Source organism: Anopheles nili, chromosome 2 (genome assembly GCF_943737925.1).
Source record: "Anopheles nili chromosome 2, idAnoNiliSN_F5_01, whole genome shotgun sequence".
NCBI classification, from domain to species: Eukaryota; Metazoa; Arthropoda; class Insecta; order Diptera; family Culicidae; genus Anopheles; species Anopheles nili.
In genome coordinates this window covers 31,610,176-31,633,036 of record NC_071291.1, presented here as the reverse complement: position 1 = coordinate 31,633,036, position 22,861 = coordinate 31,610,176, and the positions used below count along the sequence as shown (strand labels likewise).

General features: G+C 52.4%; 1 protein-coding gene across 1 annotated transcript in view; it reads left to right on the top strand.

Moving 5' to 3' along the window:
• LOC128721508 (protein winged eye) overlaps positions 1-22,861 on the top strand; it is a 57,146-nt gene that overhangs the window by 8,277 nt on the left and 26,008 nt on the right. The window lies entirely within an intron of this gene.

Here is a 22,861-nt window from a genome sequence, read left to right as displayed (position 1 = left end):
ATATCACCATTCAAACGCATACCATTCCCTGGAAATCGGGCCCTAAAACCGCTTCAAAGCTCATTGCGAGCGTTCGGGAACTGGAATTTGCCTTTTTATTTGTTTTCCAGCCCGCGGCTCACGAGCGAACGTAGCTTTTGATGTCCATGGCCCCAAAAATACCGTTTCCCGGTCCCTTCTTGACATGGCCCTTCACCAGGTGCGCACGCAGACCGGGGGCTCCCAGCGTTAGACGAGCGGAACGACCCGGACCCGGGGGATATTCGAAATAAATTTCAAACGCTATCCGAATCGCACCGAAATGCCCCTTCCGAAAGAGGGCTACTGCAGCGGAGCCGTTGCTGCATTTCGTTTGATTTAATGAGATCATTCGTGTGCAGATGGTAACGGGGTGTGCCGGACCTTGCGGCTTGGCAGGGCAGCTCCGTGCAGTCAATTGCCGATAACGATAACACGCCGCGGACAACGCCACCGCCTGGCTGCGCCTCGCCCTTTTTCGAGCACGTGGCGTTTCGTGGAAAGGGTCGAACGAAAGGGCACCCCGGAGCAGCCCGCGATTCGCTGGGTAAAAGCGAACGCGATTTGCATATATCGGTTTCGGCTATTATCGCCCTGCGGCATCCATTGGGTTTCAGCGGCTGAGCGTACTTCCGGAAAAAGGTGGGCAATGGGCCGGTCGGCTGGAGGGCTACGCCTAATCGCTTCCCGTGACCTTTTCCATCGCGACTGCGGTGAGAGTCGCGCGGGGTACCATGGAAGCAGTCGGGTGAAAACCCAAGGGGTCCGTTGTTTGGCTTTTCCGATGCGCCCCGAGGTGGTGTGGTGCCCGCCAGAGAGTGGTTCTAGAATAACAAACCGAAATTGAATTCGGGCGCTCATCGAGCACATAATGAGACCAACCGAACACGGTCCGCTCGATGCGGATGCGGTGTTTTGGATTGAGGTTTTAAATGCTGCAAATATTTGTCCGCTACTTAATCGCATCAAACAGCTTTTGATGAGGTCATTATTGACCGATGATGCCGCCAAATCCATCCCAGCCCGACGGACAGTAGATTGCGTCCCGTGGGATGGATTCGTACGGGTTTACGGATTCGGTTATGGAGGGCTCCGATTTGATGCCATCCACGTAAGAAACAACAGCAGCGAATGCGAAAATGATGAACATCATCTAATCTCGGCCAACAAATACCAGACGGCCACGAGAATGATCCGGCACGCGATAATCGCTTCCAATAGCGTCGTGGTCACGTATAAACAGCACGGAGATATTGCGCCACCGTGCTGATAGAAACTCGTTCGATCATAAAAAGCAATACGCCTGGTCCACTGGACTCCTGGAAATCCTGTTCCAGCATTCACCTCCTGCTGACGGTGGTCGTGACCATTCATTTTACCTCGATTTTCTTTATTGATAGTTGCTTTAGTGTTTGCTGAGTGCAAAAAAAAAAGCGGAAGTGACCAGCAGGAGGCAGCAAGGTACCGGGACCGGAGAGGCTTTTTTATTTACGATCCCCGATAGAGCACGGAGAGAATGCAATCGTTTTTTTTTTTCGTTGCTTCGCCTGTGCAGAAAATTAATTCGAAAGAATCCTTCGCATACAGAGCGACCGGGCCTGAATATGGTCCATAAACTCCGTTATCGAGTGTGAGCTCAACAGCTGCGTAAAAGCAAACGACACCACTGTAACCTTGCCTTCGATGGTCGAAGTGCTCCGCCTGTTTCGGATCACTCTGCGCTGAATTTTATTCCATTCCAGCGGGCGGGCGGAGGATAAAATCAATCGCCCAGTGGTCAGTCCGGGGCTGTCCCTGCGTTCCAGCGAAGCCGCAGGAAAACGACCGATTTCATCTATCATCGCACCATAATTCATCCATTCTAACGACCAACTTTGCTGCCGATCGAATCGCAGCGCCGCGCCTGCCGGCGATACCACTATTTCCATCAACTATGGAAAGGCGTTCTTTTAGCTAGTTCGAATCCTACCCGCGGTGGTTCGTGGTGTGCCGGCTCGAAGCCGCCCGCCGGTGGAAAACAAACAGATGTGTTTGTGGATATGTTTTCTTCGATTTCCTTTCGCTGGGCGGCGTGACTGGCCTCTGGCTGCCACACCCCACGCGAGCGCTTCGGGCTGGATGCTTGCCGCTGGAGGCAAAGAAAACACCACTGTCCGTGATGGAAAAAGGGAAAATGCTTTTTAATCATGGTGTGAATTTTCCGGCCACTTCCGGCCATTGACCATCAAACAGAGAATATGGTTCGCAAAGAACGGCGCGCTCTCTCCTCTGCCAGTCATCGTCGTCGTGTCCGATGGCCACCGTCGTCTTTGCCGTTCGATGGCGGATGCTATTTGATTATACCACCCCATTACCTACCGGGCAACGGGCCTTGCCCCCTAAATTCAACAACACTGCAATAAGCGGGGCTCATTTTCAGCACGATAAGGATTCGGTGCCGCCTCCGTACGAAAAGGGGCGAAAGAAAACTTACCCGTGCCGTGTTGGGCAAACAGTTTTCGATTTGGCTCAAAGTTTTCCCTATCGAATTTTCGTTTCGCTTTTCCGTACGCGTGAACCTGAGTGTAAATAAAGCGCTTCCCCAGTGCTGCCCGGGTGGGCGGATGGGCGATGGAAACTTTTTTCCTGTTTATGAGAGGGAAATAATTGAAAATCATCGCAATCCGCGTTGTATGAGTTGCGAGGAATAGCTTGGGGAAAGAAAAAATACTCGCCCCAAAAAACTTTTTATTTCTTTTAATTTTCACCAGCTGAAGCTATAAAAAAGCACGATTTGCAGTTTGCTTTTTGTGTGTGATAGCATCACCGCCCGACAACAGTTGCCATTCGTGCCAACGCAAACATCTTTGTCGTCAAAGTGAAAAGTCTTTGCGTTTACCTGCACCTCCGTTCAATGGATCGGTCCATTAGCGCCGACATTGTTAATTCTTGCGCCTCCCGTTGGGATCCATTTTCCGGTTGAAGCATTTTTCGTTTCGCCTGCTGCTGCTGCTGCTGCTGCTGCTGCTATCAATGAAATATTTTGCCGTGAAACGGGAAACGAGATCATTAATGCAGGCTTCATCGACTACAATGTTGCAGCGTTTCCAGCAATGCAGGCGTTTCGAATGGAATAAAGCCGCAGGGAGAGAAAAAAAATCCAATATATCACTACGGGGGCAGCCGTGAGGCGGTAGGCACACGGTGGGAGCGAAATAATAATAAATGATAACGCCACAATCAGTGTCACCCGCTTTGGGGTTTCGGTAATGAACTGCAAACAACCAAACGTATAATCGCGCGCGCGGTACCATTTCATTCCGGATGCGAATGGAAAACGGTTGAAATCGGTGAGCCTCGGAAACAAATTTCAAACCATTACGGTGCCTGAATGAACTGAAATTTCATCTCAAAGTAGCATAGGAATACTTATCACAACGTTTGATAGATAAATGTCGAACAAAAAAAAGATGAATTCCGACCAGGCACATACTCCATTTGGCATGTTAAATTCGGTTGATCCGTTCTACTGGGCGTGTGGTTCAATAATCGTGCGTGAAAAGATAATGAAAAGCGCAGTAAAATAAATATAAATCCTCGTTTTTTTTTTCGTCGATCCACCCCTCTCATTAATGATGCCGTGGGTCGACGGGGTGTTGTGGCACACAACAGTCAACCAGCCAACAATTGGCCAATCGCGACAATCACAAAAAAATGCCCCCGGGGTATGCGAATTATTCCTGTTGTTGCTGCGCAGGAAATGAAAACTGTTGATGGCGCCACCAGATATTGGGATTGAAATTTTCCACCCAAGGACACCCACCCGGTCACATCGTCAGCGAGGATGGCCGGCAAACGTGTCCCGGACGTGTATTGAAATGCGGTTAAGGATAGTGATTTTTGTTTGTTTTTTTTTCCGGCTCCCATTGCATGGCTGTTTTTTTTTGTTCATACTTTTGAGTTATGATAATTTTATTCTGCTTCGCTCTTGTGCCACGAGGCTCGTTTTACGGTGCCTCAATTTCAATTAATTACGAAATCCCTCTCCCGGTCCCGGTGATTGGGGGCCGAAAAAATTGAGGAGCCAAACAATCCGCCGTTGTCAGCAGTCGGCAACCCGGCTCAGGGCTCACGCTGGCGGACAATCCGTAACGGTGATAAAGGGAAGTAGATTTATCAGATTCATATTTTCTCTCCCACTTCTCGATAACCCTCACCCGGTAGGGGGCGACGAATCATTTAAATTTCATTGCCTTTTAAATGCTTTATTATTTGCGTTCACCTCGCGAAAACGGGCCGTGGCAACGCGTCGACTGTACCGTGGGCGTAAATAAAAATCGCAACAATCCGATACACCCCGGAAAGCAGCTCGCCAGTCCCAGAAGTGTGATAATAATTTATTAACGACCGCTTCCCGTCCCAAACGAACAGCGCACGGCTAGCGATGGTGGTGCCCCTTTTTATTTCCCTCGCATCGCTCGCTCGCTCTGATTAACCGCAATTTAATGCGCTCATGTACGGCACAAATTAATTACACCGCTCGGTAGCGAACGTGGCCGAGTGCGTCGTAATTTCACCGATTTAATCTCGCAAAAGGCTATCGTTTAGAAATTCCTCAGCACTCTCAGCGCACCCGGCCCGCGATTGGAGCAATTTCCGTAATCCTCTTTTACTCGCAACGCAAACACACTCCGGGAATTGATTTCGACACAACGGATTAAACGCCCTCGAGATGCGTGCGAGCATCATCCGCAGCGGAGCATTGATTAGGACCGATTGATGAATTGGTTAATTCAAAAGACTTGTACATGTCGATGTCTCAAATTCTCGGAAGCCCTCTCTGCGGAGGCGTAGCCCTTCGAGGCATGCTGCTCAGCTCCATCGCCCCATCATCATCTTCATCGATTGCACGCCATGAATAATGCATGCCGCGAGCTCTGGCGGGCGGAGAAGGTCACACGCGCACGCAACGAACGAACTAATTTTCCATCTTTCTTTCGCCCCCGGAGCCGGCCGAAGGGCTGCAGATTTCGGGTGCTAGCGAAACTCGGGACACTCCCGAAGGGCACGCTGCAGTTGGCCTGCAGCACCGAAAAGCTCGCTGCGTTGGAAATATTCCCCTTGAGAAATAAATTTCCTCATACGGTCCGAGTGAGGGCGCGCGCGCGCGAGCGTTCGCGAGCGTGTGAGAGAGAGCGTGCCTGCATACTCGAGGGTAGCATACGCTTGTCGCAACGCCACCACACCGACCATGTTGAATAATCACCCAAACAATCGTTTTCGTCATTCCAGCAGGCTCTTCGGTTGAGCATAATCCAGCATAATACATTATTCACGACCATGCCGACCATTGTTGACGGGAGAGTGCGTCCACCGGTGCTGTCGCCGCCGTGTTGGATGGGCCTTGTCCCTGGGTATATTGTGCGTCGCCTGCATTGTCCAGAAGGAACGGCGAGACACTGGGCAGACCGCTGAAGGCGGCCCTAAGGGCGTTGATGGGGGGAGGGGGGGGGGGTGTTCCGGAGGTGGTAGAGGAGCAAAACATAAAATTAACCTCGTAGGCCAGAGAAGAGCGAACCCTCGGCCAAGAGTGGCCTTCGATGGGAGAGCAAAAGTGTGTTCGTTAGAAGCGATGCATGGGCCCCCAGTCCGGAGTCCTCGTAATGGATCGTAAGGCCAGGATACGAATGTTGGGCGATGCGTAATGTATGGGCCTCCCACTTGGAGTGGATCCTTGCCAGCGTCCTGGCCCTATCACGCCAACCGGTCGCTTTTCTTCTGCCAGTCACTCGGTCTGGCCGTGGCTCGCAGGACATTAATAATGCCACCGCTAGTCGCCCGTGCGCCCGCTCGTCGAGTGGTGCTTTACGAGAAAAAGGATTCTCTCGGGGGAACAATGCCCCGGGCCTGCTGATTATTGATTCCTGCCGCGAGGGTGATCCGTAGCACAAGATCCTTTCTCATCAGCTCGTCATGCTCGTGGTGTAGACGCCTCACCCGACAGACGCGGGCAGGCTTTGGACGTCTTCGCAACCCCGAGTACGCCAGCGTGTTGACCACAATGCTCTGAGCGGCTGGGCGCTTGGTTGGCGTGGCGTTGAACGTTCAGCTTGTCAATGTTTGCTCATTTTTGCCGCACGCACTGCACAACACGCCGCCATTACTCATCAGTAGCCGGCATGCGTCCCGTGCAATCAACAACTCATCATCAGCATCATCACCGATCATCAGCGTCGTCACGAGAGACATTGTCGGCGTGTGTTGTAGCGTCACCATCACGCTCGCTCGCAAGGAATACCAGGGATGGGCAGAAAATGGGACGCCCATTTGCGCCAGTACACGATACCATTTTGCCGGTTGTTTCCTTCTGGTGCGTGCCGTTATTTATTGCTGCACTTGTAAAAGTGTCATAATCAACTATTTCAAACAAAAAAATATATATATCGTCCCTTTTATAGTTACATCCCAGCTCCGTTCGGTGTTCTCGGTGGGAAGCTTTTAAGCAAACCGGGGGGAGGTACTGTTTTGAAAATGGGGAAAATGTACGATAACCATCGCCGGACACCTTCGTCGGCCCCCGTCCTAATGGTGGTGTGTTGGTCTTTGGGGTGCCGCCGGGCATTGTTTGCCGCATGAAAAATGAGTTTCCATACCATTACCAGGCGGCCATTACCATTACCAGGCGATCGAATCGTCCATCTAATCGCTAGATGGAACGACGGCCTCCGGGGACGAGGGACATTAGGCACGCAATGGCTAGTGGCTGGCTGGTGGTGGAAAATAAATCCATTTTCTCCCATCTTCAATCTATTTCACCGATCGGTTCCTTCATCACTCAGCTGTCAGACCGGACATGGGATCTCTCTAGTTTCCGCTTCGAGTCACCTCTTTTCTTGGTAGGTTTGAAGTTAGATTTTTGATATGGGAAGTAAAACACTTTTCCGCACGAGAAACTCAATCAATATTGCCCGATATCCCTTTGTCACTATTTTAAAACCTCGTGATTGAATTAAACCGAAAACGATAAAAATATCCATTCATCGCTTCGTCACACTTCCGGTGCTTGTAACGGTTTAAAGTGAAATAGAAAGAGACTAATTGAAGAGATATCTACTGGTTTGCATTTAGCAGCATACGTTCTGTTGGTCTACAACGTGTTGGCGGGTTGTTTTTGGCTTGAGCATTGAAGTACCTGGCACTATTAATCATCTTCACCGATGTCTAAAAAACTCTCACCGCATTTCACACTGCTACAAAGTGCTAAACGTTTTGAACACACACTTCTGGCGATGCTAAACACTCCCAACCCGCAGCTCCGAAACGCTGCAATAATGCACAACTTAATGCACACTAGTGGAATGTAAATGTTTGCCAATTCCAGCGCTCAGAACAGCTCGAGCCCTCAGCAAACCTGTGGCAACGGTGTGGTAATTATTTCGACTACAACTCCATCATAATCTTCCCGCCTCCCGGGGGCCGCGTCATTGCAAACATGATTGGCGGACTGGCCCGAATGAGGCCAAGCATGTGTGTTTGTGTTCATTTTCGGTTGAATTTTGCGCTTTTGTTTGCGTAACCGGATTCTGTCTGGCTGCTCGCAGTACCACACGTGCGAATCGTACGATTATTAGCGCGAAGCCAGGCTAGACCTATGCAGGCTCGCACCAAACGAGCGTGTACCGGTGGCATTTTAATCGCCAGGACAACATGGCGACGTGCAGATGATGTTTGTTTTACACGTGTCCTCCCGTGGCAGCATCTTCAACTGTTATCCCAACACACGGCCGGCCCCGGTGGGAAGCCAGTCGTACTGTCGTAAATCGGTTCGAGCACTTGTCAGCCAGAGGGTCCTAATTGCAAACCCCCATCGGGCCACGGGAAGGTAGCACGATTTCTACAAATAGTTACATCCATTCATCACCCAACCGCGTGGAGTCTGGATGCAGGCTGCAGTTTCACACCGGCCATTTGTCGGCCCATTTGATGCAACAATATGCATCAAGTGCGCTCGGTCGTGCTCGTCCCGGGACACGATGGTCAGGTAGTGGGATCGATGGCGTCACGTGTTCCAACGTGAGCCACCTGGCGCCTCCATCTGGTGTCGAACCGATTACGTAACGCAGCCGGACACCGGCCAGCGACCCCGAGCATCAGCCACACCGAGCCGAGCCTGGGTGATAACAAGTGCATCAAGAGAGACACACCTACAAGGGCAGAAGAACGGCGCATGGTTATGAAAAGCCAAACCTGATTAGCTTCTGTTATGAGCCCCGATTACCGATGCATTCCGCGTACGAACGTCCGGGATCCGGGCGTGCCTCATTCGAATAAATTAAACAACAATCAAACGACCTCTGGGCACCTCTCCATCTGTCGCTCTCTCTCTCTCTCTCTCGTTCCTTTTATCCCAGCCTCGGGCACATTAGTGCAATCACTTTCGGTTTGTTTGAACGTAAATTTTCACTAGACGCTCCCCCATTCAGGTATTTCCTTTCGCCACGGCGTGTCTCAGCAGCCATATCACTCCCCGGAAGCGTTCTTCCTCGATTGCATTGCTCTAACCAACGCACCACTGGCCTCTCGCTCTTCCCATTCGGGGGTAGCTGTCCTTTATCGGGCAGGAGGGCGCCCGATTACTTGCGTATGTGCGCGTCCATTCGCATGTGCACGCTTGTTTGTGAATGTTTTGCCCCGCTGGTCCGGTCGGCTCAAACGGCAAACCGAATGGGAAATTCTCCGCACACCGCATCCGAGTCTGCATATTCTCCAACGTTATGCTGCGGTTTCGGCACAAATAAGGCCAACGCTGAAGGTCGGTACGCAAGGAAACGCAAGCACAAGTCGGCGTTCCAGCACACGCTGGATGATGCTGACGATTTCGGTTTGGTTGGGAAGTGCGCATCAGGAAAAAGGGCTGGGGGGGGGGGGGGGGGAACGTCATGCCATTCGGCAGACGCACTTTGCTGTGTGTGCCTGTTCCTGATTAATCCTGCATCAGCGCCAGGGTTTTGGTTGCCCACTTACCAAAATGAAATATGAAACTTTCCTAAACTTTCCCCCAACTTCTGGCGGCCCCCGTTGTGGCACCATTATACCGCACCTCCGGGTGTTGTCTGACGAGCCGTTCGGTTTCGGGGCACCAACGCGGGAGCATCATCAGCAGCGTCATCGGCACCGTCATTGGCAGCGGCGTCATCGTTGTCGGGGTTGTTATCGTCATTGCGCCGCAACGCAACGACAAACTGTATTTAACGAAACCAAAACTGACCGAGTTGTAAATTTTCCGCTCAATCCTCCGAGTCCCACTCACCCCCCGGGGGGGGGGGGGGGGGGGGTGAAAATGCACGGGCGAAATATGGTGCACCGGCTGCACTGGTCCCACAGGGTGTGGAAACATACAGAGAGAGACCAACGGCCGCCGGCGAGGCTTGCGCAAACATCGAGAGTAGATTATAAATGTAAATTAGAAGAAGAATGCATCCCTGTGACACGTTCGCCTGCTCGCACGTCGGCCGTGCGTTTTCCCAGGGCGATGACGCACCCTCGATGGTTGAACCGACCGTTCGGTTGTTTTCTGCCATTACTCACCCGCGCGGTTGCAGTCCGAAACCCCGTTCACGTTGTGACGCATCGCCCCCAAATTGCATCCTTGCAACCCTACGCGTGGATGCACTCGATGACGGGGAGGAGGTCAAGCGTGTGCTGTATCGCGCTTTCCAACACACACACATACACACATACACACACCGGGTTGGAGCAAAGAAGCGCGCGATGCAAACATCATATCCCACGCCTGTCTGTCGGGGACCTCCTGCTCTCGGTTGTCATTTAATGTGCTGCCTCGGCAGGAAATCGCACCCGAGGGTTGACCTTTGCCCCCGGGGTCTTCCGTAGGCCTGTTCGGTCGTGGCTGTCACGCCGGGTTGGGTTGGGCGAGCCACCGAAGCAGGTGGCAGGGAATTGGCAATTTCGTGCAAAATATATTTAATTTAGCGAAAACCTCTTTCCCATGTGGCCGACACGCGTCTAGGTGTCCTGAGTGTTGCATCGGTGCTTCTTGGTCCTTTTCTAGCTCCTCTCAAAAGGGAGCACACACACACGCACGCACACGCTCACACCTGGCACAGTACCAACTGTGAGCCATTAGCGGAGTACCCATGGGTGTGGGTGCGTTGGCACAGGTTTTCCACACTCCCACTGCTCACCAGCAGGTGCGGCTCAACGTGTCTAATGTTTGGGGTTGGCGCAATGTTCATTTGCCTACTCCGGGCAACCTGCTGCGTTATGCAACGTGTGCGTAGTTCGTACATTGAAACCTGGGCCGGGCCTTATCGACCTTCCTCCATCGAAGAAGCGGCCCGGTCTCGAGCGGTGACGAGCATTAGCGTGTTGGTTTCGGTTCCGCCGGCCCACTATTCCTGACGCGTCCTGAATCCTACAACCAGCCAGCGTGCCGTGACATTCATTTGCGGATGGAAGCGGAGACACAAAAAAAAATCGAACACTTGCCCCTTGGACGCGTTGCATTCGCTTGCACCGTGTAGAACCGGTTGTTGAGCACCGCAGGACGTGAACCATTCAGCGACCGGTTCGGACTGCGAGCTAATTTAGCACGAGTAAGGGCTTAGAAAAACTGCACCAAAAAGCACCACAAAGCGGGCCCGTGTCGCTCGTGTGTCCTCACTTCATGGGGAAGCCGTTTTCCGTTTGGTGGGACATTTTTTTTTGTTGTTGCTGTCTCTCTCTCTCTCCCACCCCATTCCAGCACATTATGCTCGTCCAGGAACGCGAACAGTCCTGCCGGTGGGTACTGTCGGACATATTATTGAACCTCCCGTGTGTGCAGCGTGCGATCACGGTGGGATAGCGAAAATTGGAACGCTGCACGTTCGTCGCTACAAAATGCATCGCAATAATGAAAAACAAATGAAAAATCAACGGCTACAAGCGACCATGAGTAGAGGGTTATTTTTATGCACCCACGGTGTGGTGGACACAACCCGTATGCGATGGCATGCGAACCGTTCGCAGTCGCAACGCTTTGAAGACGATGCCACACGCCGGGCTCTCGAATTACAGCACGAGGCTTGCGAACGTCCTGCAGGACATGCGGTGAAGCGCGTGGTTCACAGTCCCAGGCCCCTGGTTAGGTTGTCCCTCAGAAGTATCGCAACATAATATCAACTGTCGGACATCGCACGGTCCGACCCGGGGCGACAACCGAAAAGCATCAATGGCGCACGGTGGAACGATTGGTTCCCACTGCCACGGCCTGGAGCCGAGGACTCTCGAGCCTAATAAACACGACCCTGTGGTGCGCTCGGCAAAATGAAGCAAACCCAGCTCGTCGTGGGAAAGAGATGCGGACGAAGACAAGATCGCGGCAGACGCGCAACGAGCAACGGCAGCAGTAGTAGGGCTTTTTATTACGGATTCAACAGCATTTAAAATGGAATATTTAATCCGTAGTCAAACGAAGTGTGGCGCACTTCTTCCTCGCATTCTCGCTCGCTTGTCCGCTGTCTGGCTGGCAGGTCCTGTACGGGGTTTTCCCTATACAGGCCAGGCTAGAAATCACTTACTTGTGAGCGTAGCCCGGCTCGAAATGCAAACGGAGCCCCTCGATTTCCGGCTGAATGTTAGCCATGGTCCCGACGGGGAATGCTCGTGAAAAGTAAATTTGTTCCTCTGAATGCAGTTATTTATCCAACGGCTGCATCCGTTCCGATTCCGGGCAAAACGACCGCTGGCCGCCCGGAATCGGGATTCTTCCCGATCCCTGGGCCGGGCTGGGATCTTTGGCGTGGTGTTTTATTCTTGAATGCACCGACACGCCTGTTCTTATCGGACGCGCTTGGTTTAGCGTATCGTTCCATAACTCTTCGGTCTCAACCCCTAGCTCACGTGGTGCATTTTCCGGACATGCACATGCCGGCTAATTCTCACCGGAGTCCACGAGCCTCGAGTGTGGTGGTGTTGCAAAAATATGAATATGCAAATTGATAATAAATAACATACATTAGCTTCCAAACTGTTTCGTTCGCATGGGGGAGAGCCTTCGAAACTGCCCGGTTGGGTTATGATAGATATTTTGTTCATTTCTCCTGCAACGAGCTCAAGATGACCAGGTCAGTCGCCGTTCGTTATGGCGCATTTGTTTCTTTTGGTATTGAAGATTCGTTTCGTGTGAGTGTGCGTAGAATTTGGACTGAAACCGGGGCTGCAATTGACGCCATTTGTTGTTGCGAGGGGAGCTATTGTGTTTTGAATTTGAATATAGATTTTTTAGTTTTCGATATTTAACTTGTTTAAGCGCCTGTTTAACGCCTGTGCCCTATTAAGCCTGTTTTAGTTTATTTCATATTCCGTTAGAATGTTATTTAAAATTCCCACTTTCAACCCACCGTAAACGCGCTCAATTATAAGACGTAATTTAATAATTTCCCCATCAAGGGATTATGATAATAATAGCCCCGTTTCGCGTAACCCTATCGAATAACCATCGAATTAAACCGCGTAAAATGGCTGGTGAGAGGTGTGAAAATCACTGCTGGACCACCGAGACAATTCTATCCCGCCGCCGTCTCAAAACGCCGAAAGAGCCATTCCGGCTGTCACAAACGCTTAAGGGCGCTTGGCTTTTTGAAACCCACACCCCCAGGCGGTGGGTGGGTCGAAAAGAGCAAGCAAAAAAAAAGGCATGTTCCCCCGCACGTGCTCCCGTTTCGGTCGGCTGCCTGCCGGTCGTTCCGATCGGGCGGCAAACACCTTCGCAATGTTGCGGCCACGTTCTACAAGACGCGCGTCTGCTGCCTCATGCTGCCCATTTTCCTGCCACGGAAGCGTGCCGGCTGGGGAATTCTTAATTTTCGGCAATGAACTCCACCGAACCCGCGCCACCGTGGGAGCGTGAGCTGTCGCGGCGGGACGCGAACAATAAAAACAGCCATCCGCCCCCGAAAACGGTTTCACTTTCATCGCGCTGCCGCTGAAGGAAGCCAAGATTTAATTACACGCCCCAAGGAAAGGGTTGTGCTCTGGCTTTTGTCGCGATGCTGTTACGGCGCTTCTGATCACGAACGGATTGCGCTTCTCACACCGCTTTTGTCGCGTGGTGCTCACGCTTTGCCAGCAGCTGGGGCAGGCTTGGCCGGAATAAAGCATTCGCAAAAGGACGACGGCGTCTGACGACGCGGAAAGGAACGTTCAGCCGATTTGCTGCCAATGCGCGATGGGGCCAATCGTTTTTCGGCATCCGCCTTCCAGGGCGCTAATTAACCGAGCCCCGTAGGAACGCGCTTCCATGGTTTCGGTGGGGGTTTTACGGGTCGAACTTTACGAGCATCGGCTTTTCCCCAAATTGGGCACATTCAACAAGCTTACGCGAAGGGACGGATGATTTCACAAAGCGCGAAGCGCGTCAATAATGAGCCGCTTGCATAAATTCAACCGGCACGCGCGCGCGCTAGGGAGACATTAATAATGTGCCCGGACTTTTCGATCCGTCTCGGCGGGATTTTTCCCCAATTATGCGCCACCAAGGAAATGCATTCCACGCCCCACTCGCGTCCTTCGAGTCCTGCCGACCGCTTACACCGTTCGGTTGTTTAATTGTATGCAAATTGGACCTGAATTATGCTTTCACTGGCGCGCCGCTCTTGGGCTGGAATCTTAACCCAGGTCTCCCCCGAAACGGTGCAACCAATGCATCTTGTGGCCGCGTTCGGCATCGCGCATCCCTTTCACCGTGCCCTTTTTCGGCCCCGGGACGGACGGTTATCTGTCAGATTGGAAATACAAACCTTCTCGCTGTTTCTGACCGTTCCACAGCACGTCGTGAGAACGGGTTGTTTGGGGGCCGGTTTGGAGTGTTTTCATTTATTCATAAACTGCAGCCCGGGCGAATGGAATGCAGCAGCCCGGGAAGTAGATCATCCAAAAAACATGAGCCCTTTCCCCCCGGTTGGTGGTTGTTTTTGCGGTTTTCGTCGTCGTCTTTGCGCGTGGGGCTCTCTTTCGCGTAAAGGTTGCCGGTTTCGATGAGCGAGCGGGCTCGGCTAATGTAGCAAAATAATAATAATTATTACTGCCCTGCCCTGCCGCAGTTGGAGCAGCGCAGCCAGAGATGGTTCGGCTCGAGCCTGCTGTTACAATCCGCAAGGCTAGGGGCTAGAGCGAGGGACACGACCCGAACGGCGGCTACAAAGACTCGACTTGTCAGGGTTCGCGTTCGCTTCATTGCGCCCTGGGGGGATTGGGCTAATTATTTATATAGTCTCTAATTATTAATGCTATTGTTATGCGAACCAAAAGCATGGGACACTAATGCCGGTGATTGGCCCCTTCTGCCGCTGATGACGGTCGAGAGGGCGAACACACGACGGTTTCCCCATCGGAAGCGTTCGACGTAAGCGCTCTGTTCCTGACGGGCGCACCATCCTGGAGCTAATCTGCTCGTCCGAGTGCGTGTTGCTTACTCCAACCGCGGGAGGAGGGTTTCGCCTCGACAACAGGCGATAAGCCCACGGTGCGCTTCCCCACGCCACGGATGGCACTAAACAGCTTCCAATCAGCCAGAAACGATTCAATCGATTTTGCGAATAATTTGTGCGCACGCTGCTTACAACGAGCGCTACTCTCTCTCTCTCTCTCTCGTTCGCGTGGTTTGTCTAATGAATCGCCCACCTGCGCCTCACGCAACGGGGGTTTGGTGTGTGGAGTTTTTTTTTGTTGCTTCCTTTCAATTTGACCCCACACTCTCGGCAGCACGATTCAATCAGCTCGTTGCCTGCCGGCCTGTGCGAAGGCGTACATGTACCGTTCCATTATGATTTTCCGTGCTACCTTCGAGCGGTGGATCGTTGGTCGGGCTTAACGTGGCCTAGCCGCGTGGTCTAGCAGCGAAGGCACGATAGAAACCAAAAAGCAGCACTGGACAGCGGTGGGGAGAGAAAAAATAACACGTTCCTATCCGCATACATATTTCGATGAAACACGCCCACACACCACCCGGTCCGGTGGAGGCTTCCATCGGGGGGAAATAATTATGAATAATGATGATGGCGCGGCCAGCGTTAGTGGAAGCACTTTTATCGTTCGCAAATCGCTCCCTCGCGGTTGTGGGCTTTGCCCCCGTGCTGGGACTTATCTGGTCCCAGCTCTGGCCCTGGGAAAAAGGGCCCCACTTCTATTCGGGAAGGAAACGAATTATCGACAAGTAGCGTGGAAATCGAACATTGAAAGCCAAACTCCTCTCGGGTGCTTCAGATGGGCCGGAGACTGTGCCTTCTGGTCTGGGACAATCCCGGAGCCGGGCACAGGACGCATAATGTTTCTCAATTCGTTTCGAGATTATTTTTATTCGTTCTCATCACCGTCTCGCTCGCACCATTCGGGGGTCCCTTTTTTTCTGACTCCTTTTCCAGCTCTCCAGCTGCTGGCGCCCTTGCCGCGTGCGTTTGAAGCCTCTCGTCTCGTCGCCAACTCGGGACCGTCGTCGAAGCTGGAATGAAATTAATGAGGGATTAAGCTATGACTTCATTAATCACACCGAATGTCGGGCATTGATTATCGCCGTGGGACGACCCGCTTCGCGTGCGCGACCATTCGGGAGAGTGTTTTCCCGGTGATTTATCGAATGATTTTTATGCGCCCCGTTCGGAATCCCGCCAGCCCGGTATCCGGGCTGCATCGCCTTATTTTTACATATTGCTATCCCGACGCGTTCGTGCGAAGATACGAGCCCCCGAAAGCTGATCGGTATTCGCCGGAAAGTGATATTGATTGTTTTCCATCATCGCCATCGGATCGGGACCGCACACACTGGTGCGCTGGCTGACACTAATCTGCAACATTTAAGCTACAGCAGTCGGGCATTATGATCCTATTAGCATCCACCTCCGCGTTGGCAGCTCGCTTCCGAGTGGTTTAGCAATTGGGCCGACAACCTGCAATACGAATTACGACCGAGAACCCAACCATCATCCGTTACATGGGTGTCGATTTTTGTCGTATTTTTCGCAGTTTTTGCTTCGCAGATCCAGTTTCGTGAAGGGACTTGGTTAGGGTTGGTGTATTGATTTGTGCTTTTTCTGTCCTTCGCACGCGCCCGTCTGCTGATTAATTATGACTCACGATACTGGCTGCCAGCAATGATGCACAGCCTCGGCTGTTGAATTCGACCCGCCTTAGGCACGCAGCAGAGTCTCGTGGAAATGCGAGATCCTCCACCGCACGACGCGCGGTCATTCAATTAGTCCCGGTGTTTAACTTGTTGTTTTGCGTCTGCCTAAGTCCCGCCTAATGTCTCAATTTCTACGATCAGCCCCCCCATCAACGTGGCAGTTAGCCGATGTGTGTGCTGCATTGTGTGGTGATTGCGACGACCCGCGTAATCTTGGGTACATTTTTTCCATTCTCTTCAAGCAAGCAGCCCCAAATGTGGAGAAAAAAAATGCGCCCCAACGCGGCCGGGTTATGTTTACGCGTGTTATCCGCCCCCAAACGGCCACACTTTATTGACGTAAGCCGCGCTCACCAACCGGCTGAGCTTCAGCGCGAGTGCTCGTAAAAAACTGGCGCTGGTGTGCACTCGGCGAAACCTCAGCCGAAACGAAACGCAAGCACGCTAGAACTGGACAAACGGTGCACAGCGTCGAGACATTAAACAGGCCAACTGGCCCCTGGCCCTGGTGTGGTTGGTGGCGGGAAAATGAATCCCCAAAGTTCGTGTGCTCGCGCGCGGTTTTCTAATTAACATGCAGTGCCGTGTGTTAGCCTAGCGGTTTACGAGTGAAGTTCCCATTTTACGATTAATAAATCAGCCGATAAGCCGGCCACACGGGCGCGTAGACGGATGGAATTTCCTGTGGAATTATTCATAACCATCGGTGGCCACAGCAGGGCCGCAAAGCGTAGGCATTTTTTGTTTTGTTTTTCCCTCGGACCGAGCTCGAAAGTTGTCTTCCTCGAAGCCAAAGAACGGCAGCGAATCGAACGGCGGGGCGACATGGTTCGTTGATTGACTTCAAGTTTGATTCGAAGAGGAAAATGTGTCCGCCCGCAACGCATACCAGCGTACCCTGGGTGGACGCCCATCGTCACGCCGAATCATGGCGTCTTCAATCATAATTAAGTGTTATCTACTTCCCGTGAGATTCCCACCCGCAACGGAGCTTCGGGTTCGAAATGAATGCCTTACGAAGCTGGCCCGCCGCAACACCGCAGCAAAGGCTGACAAATTATCATATTATCTCGCTCGACAATGTTATTCGAACTTATCTGCTTAGCAACTAACTTAGTAGATACATTTTAAGCATCGAAGCCCGTCTGAGCCGAAAGCTAAAACGCCCCGGCGTCCTGTAAAGAATGCGATATTGTTATCGCCAAAAACACATCATCGTGACATTCGCTTTTCGCGATGAGCTTTTTTTTTGTCGTGGTAAAATTGCATCCGCGCTGCCGTTTGGCGCGAACTTATCGCAAAATCAAACGACCGATCGAACCCGCGCGCGCGCGGATCGCTATTTGTCGCAGCAGCCAGTCGCCGCGAGTCAGAACTTTCCCACAAAACACGATGCGCCCCTCGCCTAGGGCGATAAATAACGCCCGTCCGTTCATTCGGTAAAAAGAACCCCACGAGCGGGCAAAAGAAATACGGTCCAATTTGTAGAACTTTCTTGATTACCACGCCAGCCAGCGTGTGCCCCTTTGTGCCTTGCATGCAGGTACAGCCATGCAGGCTCCTTAATTATAATCGCCTCAAGTCGTCCCGAGACCGTCCCGGCAACCGGAACTACGTCACACCACGAAAGGGAGCATGTGTGTGTGTCTCGTCTCATCCAATCTTGTTGCCTCGCCAGGTTCGGTCACAGGACTGTCGCTCGGGGCCGCTGCAGCGCGATTCCCGAAACACACGGCGATCCACCAAACTCCTCGAGAGTTTCCAATAAATTTTCCAACGAAATTGAGTTGTACGGTAATTACGAAAGCCATTAGCGGAACGGGAACTTACGTCGGCTGTGGCAGCAATGGCAGCCTCCTGCCTGTGGTGAAGGTGAACTGGCACACCAGCCGAAAACCCTGTGCCGTTGCAAGGTCGCTGGTTCGATTCGATTACGAGTTCCCTGCCGCTCTAGCGATGGCAAACGAGAAAGCCGATCCTGGGGCCGTGCGAGCCTCTCTAAAACCAGGCTCCTTTTTTGGAAGGTGCTTGTGCGTGTGTTTCGATAGTGTCTCGCGAGCGGTCCGGAGAGCTGGGCTGCTGTTGCTGCTGCTGCTCCCACGAAGTGCCCCGTTCGATGGTAATTTATGGGCCTGTGCCGAGCCGGAGCAAACTTTTGCCTAGGCTAGCGCCCTGCCGGGTCCACCTCTTTCGCAACTCTTCCTAATTTACGAAGCGGCCCCGGCCGCTTGATGGATGAAAGGTTCTTTCATCGATAAATGGCGGTACGTGCAAAGTTTTAATGCCTGCCTTTTTTACTTCACTCGCTGGCGAAACCTTCTGTGGCGGGTGGAGCCGGTGGGCGAGAAAAGATGTCGATAAAAGGACGAAACCGGGTGGAACGAGGAGAGAGAGAGAAGAAGGGAAGGGAGGCTGAGCAAGGGTGTGGAAGAAGGAGGGGCAATAGAATCTATCAACCCCCCGGCATCTATCTTCGGTTTGGGGGCAATCTTTTATCCTCTTATCGCGTACCGTCAATCTTCTGGCAGTCCTTTCTGGCTTCCTTTTGAAGGCGTCTTTTCGATAATCATTTCTTGATTTTTTTTCCATTCTCTCTCTCTCTCTCTCTCTCTCTCTCTGTTTCGCTCTCTACGCTCCGTTCGTTCTCCGTCTTCTGTTGCGTTTGCGTTAAATTTTTTTCAATTTTACATTTTGTTTTCCTCCCGTTTCCTTTGATCTTTATATTTCTAACACGCATGGCTGGGCGTGTTTTCGGTCGGAGCCCGTTAGTCTTTTGTAATCCTACGTCTTTGACAATGCTGTCGTGTCGGGCCGCTCTCGAGATCGCGCGGACAAGACACGACACATTTTACCACAAATGGAAGCGAAAACACAACGAAAAAAAAAAAATAAACCAACGACGAAAACGAGCCGAAATAAAACATTTCCACCGCAACCGTACTGCAGGTACGGTAGTCCATTATCTGGGCGCTTAACATTTCTTCAAACGATAAAACGACATGTTTATGTTTCGTTTACATGCCCCGACAATCGTTGCCGTTCCCACACCGGGCTCGCAGTGGCAATGAAATTTTGACGTTTTATTTTTCCTCCGGTAGCACACGGCCCGGGCAGAATTTCATTATTTCCCCGAGCAACGAGACCAGGGCCCCTTTCTGGTTGCCCACGGAGCTGTTATCTTTCAATTAAACTACGTCTTATCCCCGAGGAGTTTCGGTGGGCAAGGAAAACGACACATCGTCCTCGCATCGCTCAACCGCCTGGAAAATGCACCCCCATAGACGATGACGTGCGTTCTCGAACTCGGCTCATCCCAAGGCATTTCCGTTGGCAGAGGCTGCGTGCGACATAATCTTGCGGTCCTGGCGGAGCTTAACGTTGTTATCTACGGGAACCGAACTAACGAAAACAGACTCCCTGACCCCAGCTCTCGGAGGGATCCCCTCAGCCCTGAGAGCAGCAGGGATAGTTTTCCTTCCCCGGTGCTGGGGTCCGTATTCTTCGAACGCAAGGCGGAGATTTATTACAAGACAACCGAGATGTGGTACCGTAGACGTTTTTGCGAATATAAACAAACTTCAAACAACGGCGCACGGTCTGCGTTCGATTGGCCTCATATCGCTTGGGCAGAGGAAAAGCCATCGGTCAGTGGCCAACCCCGGGCATTGATAAGGGTAGCCAGAAAGAGCAGCCGGACAGCTACGGTACGACGCATCCACATGGTGCCGCTTCGGAAGATGCTCCGTCTCACAAGCTACGGAATGCCCCTTGTCGGCGGTCATCCTTCAGGCCGGAGCAAATCCTTTATCCCAAAATTTAAAAATTTATCGTTCCTACAAAACCTTGCGTGTCCGGGTTTGCTGGAACGGCGAAGAAACCCGGCGGGTGTGAACTGGCGACCGATGGTGGTTTACGTGCCCACAGCGTCGTCGTCGTCGTCGTGCCGCCTTTGCCAGGAGAGGTTTCTCAAGATAAACAAAACTTCCGGCAAGGCAAGATAAATGGGTGGATCTATCGGTGTACGATGAATTCTAAGAACCCCTGGACCCCCGTCTAGGAGAAGAACGGAGGTAAAGGTGGACGTAAAACTCGAACCACACCACACGGGGCCCAATCTGCCATCACTTTCGTCATCGTCTTCGTCCAAGGGGCCGGTTCTTGATGGTATCATTTTCAATTTTATTGCACCTCCGCCGGGAAGGAAGCGAAATGAAGCGGGTCGACGGTCAGGTCAAGCCTACGCCAGTTTTCGAGTGGAATTTGTCCACACCCGGCTGTCATGTCAAAGTCCGTCCGGGGTCCGGTGGTGCATTTCGACGGCAACGGAAAGCCGTGTCCACAGAGTGTGGCGAAAACCGAACCGGACTGAAGTTGCAAAACCTGGCGAGAGTGTGAGGGTGTACGTAACGACGGAAGACTCCAGACGGCTTCTAAAAGGCTTTCCGACCTGTCACGGCGCTTCGGTCTTTGTCAATTTCACCGGCTTACGTACGTTCCCGCCTTTTCCCGGCATTAGTTTTTCTGCACCTTGCCAGCCTGCCTGCCCGGGTGAAGTTTTAAGAAAAGGCATACCTAGCTTGCTTTCTGTCATGTGTCTAGAAAAACCCCACACTGCCCGCTAGGAAAAGAATGCTGACCGCGTCGTCTGCTAGGCACGGAAGGACACACCATATCGTACGGGTGCATGCTTTTGTCCATTTTTCTTGTTCCAAAACTGTTCGGCTCCCCCGAGAAGGGCTTAGCTGCGGTAAGGGTTGAGAAAATGGGAAAACTTAAAGAACCATTCGAAGGGAACGGCCCTGCAAGATGATGCAGCTATATCACGTTCCACGTGAAGTTGGTGGGTGGAATTTTCCCCGTTTTTCACGTGAACATCCTTCCACCTCCCATTAAGGATGATCACGGTCACAAACACCACAATCAATAGTAATCAAAACCATAGACCAGTATCGAGCGAAAGAATGATGGCTGGTAGATGAGTTGCGCAACGACGGCTACGTGGCCTCGTACATTCTGCGGCCCGAAAACCTGTTCTCAGAACAGCCACACACACACGCCAAAGCTAATGATCGGTGGAGTGGAAAACCCGACGCTGCATTCCTGACCGGCTCGCTGCAGCAGCGCTCGAGCTCGGTGTGGTTGGCAACAAACACGCGAATGAGTCGTTCGAAAACGTGGCGATCGCAAATGAGATTTCTTGGTTCCGGTTGCGGCTGAGCTAGGGCTGAGCAGCGAAACGAAAAAGACACACACACACATACACACCCACATACACACAAAAAAAGCAGCGCAAAAAGCAGGGAACCAACAGTACCGCCCCGGAGAAGCCCGGTGGCCTCGAGAGTCCCTGTCAAACGCAACCGGGGATTTATTGGTTTACTTTGGTAGACAAGCACGCGTTCCCCCGTTCCCACCGAAGGGGTCCCTTCCCCCCTCCCCCTCTCCGCACGTGGCCAGCCTCCACCGAAGATTAATGAAAGCCCAAAACAACTGGCCCGGGTGGCGCAAAACTTTCCCGATCGACCGGGGCCCGTTCGTCCGGTGGCGAACAGCAATTGCGGGAAGGTTGGGTGCGCCTAAGCCTCTGGGAAAACTTTGCGACATTGCCTGCGGAGTGTAACTTCTCACTTGTGGCCCGGGGGGGGTGGCCACGCAGCCGCCACCCACCAGGCGCACACAAAAAAGGTGCACAGCACGGTGGAACAACCAGCACACCAGAATGCTAATCGAAAATTTGACCAAAACACATCCCCTAAAACCCGGGCAAGTTTCTTGTCCTCCCAGGGGGGGGGGGGAGAGGGAGTGGGGCTGGAAGTTATTTACCAACCCCCTAGTGAACACCCTCACACATACATTGGTAAAACCGCCCCCGGGAGCGATACATGTGTTTGGCGTTAGAGCCACTCGCGGCGCCGTAAATCACCCCCGGTCCGATAGCCTGCCCGGTCTTGGTGGTGGCGTTTCAGCCCTACAACCGTGTCCTGGCGTCCAGCGGAACCTCGGAACGTCGGCGGCCCTTAATCTATGGACATCGGTGGCCTCGTAGTCCGCGGCGCTCACCGCTGGGGCGCAATAACTATTTGCAGCTCGTTATAAATTATCAGTACACATCGACGCGCCAGCAAAGCGTGCGCGAGTGGGACACGATCGTGGGTCCAGGTGTGTGAAGGGGCCACAACTAAGCCCTGTACCCCACCTTCGAGGGCCGTCGATTCGCAACCGTTTAGCGGGTTTTATTTACGAGTTTCGCGCGCGCGCGCGCCTTCGAGAGTACCGTTTTTGCATCTCCAGTGCCGCACGCCGTCGCTAAGGATGCCGTCGATTGTCTTTGTGTGTAGGTCCGTGTATTTTTAATATTGAATCAACTTTTCATATTCGCCCAAGGGGGTGTGTGCTGATTTATTCCGCTAGAAGCAATTTCTAGCTCCCCGCCAAGTAAAAAAAAACTATCCCCAACCCAATCGAGCACGACCACTGAAAATCTAATGGCCCTGCGATCGTGAATTCTGAGAGAGCGTTTCGTTTCGGCGTACATCTTTTTCTATACGCTGCTTCACGTGCATCCCACATCCCGTGGTACTTAACCATTCGGAAGGGCCTGGAGGGGGTTTTCCCGTTCATGTTTCTTTTTTTTTTCATTTCCCACCCCACTTCGCGCGAACATACAACGACCCAACCGGG